The sequence below is a fragment of the Lactuca saligna genome, chromosome 4, assembly GCF_052625555.1.
Source record: "Lactuca saligna cultivar CGN05327 chromosome 4, ASM5262555v1, whole genome shotgun sequence".
In the NCBI taxonomy this organism is placed as follows: domain Eukaryota; kingdom Viridiplantae; phylum Streptophyta; class Magnoliopsida; order Asterales; family Asteraceae; genus Lactuca; species Lactuca saligna.
The window spans coordinates 307,239,894-307,244,447 of NC_136420.1; the positions used below are offsets into that span (position 1 = coordinate 307,239,894).

At 39.7% G+C, this 4,554-nt stretch overlaps 1 non-coding gene across 1 annotated transcript; it reads left to right on the forward strand.

Annotated features, from left to right (window-relative positions):
* Positions 1–1,424: 1,424 nt before the first annotated feature.
* Positions 1,425–1,531, forward strand: LOC145044456 (small nucleolar RNA R71). Its single transcript, XR_013681407.1, has one exon. It is a non-coding gene; the product is annotated as a small nucleolar RNA R71 (small nucleolar RNA).
* The last annotated feature ends 3,023 nt before the right edge of the window (positions 1,532–4,554 follow it).

Below are 4,554 nucleotides of genomic sequence, written 5' to 3' on the forward strand. Positions count from 1 at the left end.
GGGATCTTCCTTCATATCCAAAACTACAAAATCTATTGGAAAAAAAAATTTCCAATTTTCTCCAAAATATCCTCCACTATGCCCCGGGGTTGTGTCACTGAACGGTTCGCCATGTGAATCGTCATTTTTGTAGCCTTCATCTTCTGAATTTCCAATTTTTGATAAAATGAAAAAGGCATCAAATTAATGCTAGCCCCAGAATCGGCTAAATCATTAACCTTCAATTTATTACCAAACTCACATGGAAGAGTGAGGCGTCCAGGATCCCCCATCTTCTCTAGTGTCTCTCCCAACACAGCTTTTGAGCTTTGTTCACTGACAACCACCTTAGACTGCTGCTTTAATTGCTTGCGAGTGTCTATCAAATCTTGCAGTAATTTCTGATGCTCGGGAATTTTGGATATGGACTCGACAAAGGGAGTGTTAATCGGGATCGCCTTCACATGCTTGACAAACTCTATATGCTCCTTCTCTGGTAAACTAAGTGCAACTCGGGATGGAAATGGAAAACGCGGATGATAAACCGGAACGGGTTCAAGGACTTTTTGTTCAGACAAGAGCCACATCGTGGCGAAGCTGTTTCAGCAACCCCTTCATTTTCGAACTTTGACTTCTTTGGTTTTGGATCGGGCTGCTGTGGTTCTTCTTCCAATGCCTCCAGGAACTCAAAGATTGCTTCTTCTTCAATATCGATTGCCATTACATGAGATTGGGTCTTCACTTCGGGATTCTTTGGGGATAACATCTCATGAACTAGAGTGGCTAGTTGACCAACTTGAACTTCAAGGTTATGGATGGAGGCTTGATGATTCTTTATAAAAGTTTGTTGTTCACCAATAGCAGAATCAGTGGCATCGAGTCTCTTTTCCGAAGCTTCCATAAACTTTAACAACATGGTCTCTAGATCGGGTTTCTTCTCGACTGGTGGCTACTCCTTTTGATAGAAGCCTCGACCTATCTTCCTATACCTCTATTCTTTTTGCTTCTTATACTCTTCATATGGCAGCCACTCCTTCTTCGGTTTCCTCCAGTCCTCATCAAACTTATCCCCACTCGAGTAGCACACTTGAGCTTTTCTGTTCCCAAACTCATCTAAATTGCAGTCCTTGGTCAAGTGTGGACCACTACATCTCTCGCAACCCACTCTTATGGCATGTATTAACTGGTCCATTTGAGTTATCCTTCGATCCAAATTATTCAGCATAGCCATCACAGTTACTATTTCTTCAGTTTGGGCCCCTCCACCGCCTTTGATTCCATCTTACCTAGGGTTGTGATATTCGCGAGAGTGCTTCCCGAATTCTTCAATCAACTTCTTGACCTCCCTTGAATTTTTCTTTGTTAACGGTCCTTGAGAGTCAAGGAGTTGTCTCGTCATAACGTTGACCTCATCATAGAAGATTGAGATCTCTTGTTGCACATTTAGATCATGTTGAGGGCAATTTCTGAGCAAGCCCATGTACCGCTCCCATGCCTCGTATAATGACTCCCCCGGCTGTTGCTCAAAGTTGGCTATTGCCTTCTTGAGTTTGGCTATCTTGCATGGCGGGCAAAACTGGTCCAGGAATTGCTCATGCAATTGAGTCCAAGCGGTAATTGTACCCAGTGGAAGTGATTTTAACCACTCCTTAGCAGCTCCTTTGAAAGTGATGGGAAGCATCCTAAGCAAGACTATGTTTCTGTTGACATTTGGGACATTGAAGTAATCTGCAATGTCGTTGACTTCATCTAGATGCTTAAAAGCATCCTCATGATCTTTCCCAAAAAATGGGATATCCTTTAGTTTAGTCAATATGTGTCCTTTCAACTCGAATGTGGCAGTGGCAGGTATTGTAGGTTGGACTAAACCGGGACCCAAATCTTCTCGGATCCGCTTCTTGTAAGCTCCCATGGACATCTCTTCAATTGTTGCCATCTCGTTCCTTCGCTCGTTCTCTGTTTCACTCGTATGTTCTTCAAATTCTGGCTCGGTATCGTATTCGGATTCGGTTTGGACAGGTCCAAGTGCTCAAGATTGCTCTTGTGCCTCGAGGGTGAGCTTGCTCTCCTGTCTTCTTTCCCATCTTCCTTGAAAAAGCTGACTCTAATTCTTGCAGTCGCGTCTTTTTCTTGTGAATTGCAGACTCGGGATCTTCAAGTGGTTCCACCAAGGGTGTGTTTGAGCTTTTGGTCATGAACTCCTGCAACTTAAACACAATAAAAAAACGTAAAACTGAAATAGAAAAAAATAAACTAAAAACTAAAAACTAAATTCTCAGAAACCACGTCGTGGCGCGTATCTGGCCACATCGTGGACTCTGTGAATATTATTTTTTTTTAACTTTGCTGAAAAACTAACTTTTTGCGGGTTTTACCCCACAAAAAGGATCGATTAACTTAATGCAAATAAATAAGCTAATAAACTAAGCTGCTCCCCGGTAACGGCGCCAAAAGTTTGATGTGTACAAAAGTACCCACTAATTTTAATATTTATAACCTGACAAACTTAAACTAACTATGTACTTATAGGCAGTGTACCTAATCGGATTATAGTATAGCTTGGGTAAGTCGGGTGTCGATCACGGGGAACAGTGTTACTAATTAATCTACTTACTATTAAATTAACCTAATTATTAACAAGTGTAAAAGGGTTTTTACCTGATTTTACAAGATCAGACGAACTTAACTCAAATTCAATAAGTAAAAACACACTCTTGTCTAGTTTGAGTCCACTTCTTCCTTATGGCTAGCTAATGATTATGGATTATTGAGTTGGTTTTAATTGTATTAGTAATTTAGTTCTAACTTTACTAATAATTAACTAATTCATGTAAAACCATGTATGTTCACACACAATTAAACACAGAACTAATTATGAATGTAAATATGCTATATAAGATTTGTTATATAAACGCAATTATAGTCACAATATACGTTCTCTAGCACAGCTAAGCTTAGTTACTCTAATTACTAACTAAGATTGGTCAATCCTAGCTCTAACAATTCAATGTTCCCTAAATCATTAGGTAAACAAGTTCATGCAGTTAATGGTCACTAAGCTACACAGAACATGTAATCAAGCAATTAGAGAAACAAACATAAGCATGCTAGGTAATACAAATCAAACACAAGCAATTTTACCAACTAAATAAATCCATAAAAATTGAGCTATTCATAAGTTGGAAGCTTCATCTAGCTAAACAAGAGTAGCTAGATTCAGCTGCTCATCATAGCAACTAACAAACTAACACAAATCAAAGTGATACAAAACATGTTCTTAATTAACTAAAATATCGACCTTTACTCTTTTTGGGGATGAAAATCTTTTTCCAGAACCTTTCTTCCGCTCCCAATTGCCTTCTAGAACTCCTTTCTTCAGCCAAAAGTTCCCTCTTCGTAATGATCAAGAATGCTTAAACAACTTCAAAAATCTCGCGCCATGTCGTGGCTATCCAGGCCACGTTGTGGGCTCCAAGTTATCTTACCGGGCAAGGATTCCTCCATAACGCGATCTTTATCTTATAGAATTCTCATCCCACGTCATGGCTGGCTTTGCTACGTCGTGGGTTTAGTAATTTTCGTGGATTCATTCATCTCTTGTGTTCCAAGTCTCCCATGTTCTACATATTGCCACTTTTGGTCACTCTCTTCGAAAATACTTTTAATTGACTGAAAATAACAATTTAAAGTCATAAGTAGCATTATTCTAAACATATTATCAACTTATTAATAAAAATGTACTTAAATATTACCTAAAAATAGGTATAAATATGGCAATATCAGTGCAGAGTCAATAACCCCCAGTTGTCATAGTCAAAGGAGGAAACATGGCCCACAATCTCCTCGCTCTTCCAATGTTCCTCCTTCATGCCCTCCTGCTGGGCCTCCTGAATCCGCTCCAACAGTGGAGTCACAACCGTCATCCTCAGGTAGATATCCCTGATCGGTGCTGCCTTGTGGCTAAGCGTGTCAGCAACTGGTCAGGGGTACGACTATCTTGGAGAAATCCTGGATGAATCTCCGATAGTAGCCGGCTAATCCTAGGAAACTCTAAATATCGGATGGAGACTTCGGAACCTCCCATCTCATCACAGCCTCCACTTTGGCCGGGTCCACTGAGATCTATTGGATAAGGTGTCTAAGTCCATAACTATTTCTGGTATGTACTTGACCCAACCCGGCATGGTCCATTTGGGTTGCATGGCACCATGCAATTGGATAGACTAAATGAGAGAAATAACACTTGGAGATTATTAATATATTATAAGTTCTAATATATTAATAATATTATTTGATTAGTTTGATCAAGAATTCATTTAGAATTAATTAAGTGATCAAAAGATAACTAATTAAATATATGGGTTGATTATGTAAATCATCCATATCTTGTATAGTGGGCTAAAAGGCTCCATGGACTATCAAGTTGGGTTCCACCCATAGGATGCTCCATGGATGCTCCATGGGAGTTACAAACCCATGGGTCATGGAAATGAAGAGTCATGACACATTAGGGGTTAACCCTAGATGTGTCAACACTATATAAGTAACATGTTCTCCACCTAAAATCGGCTACAC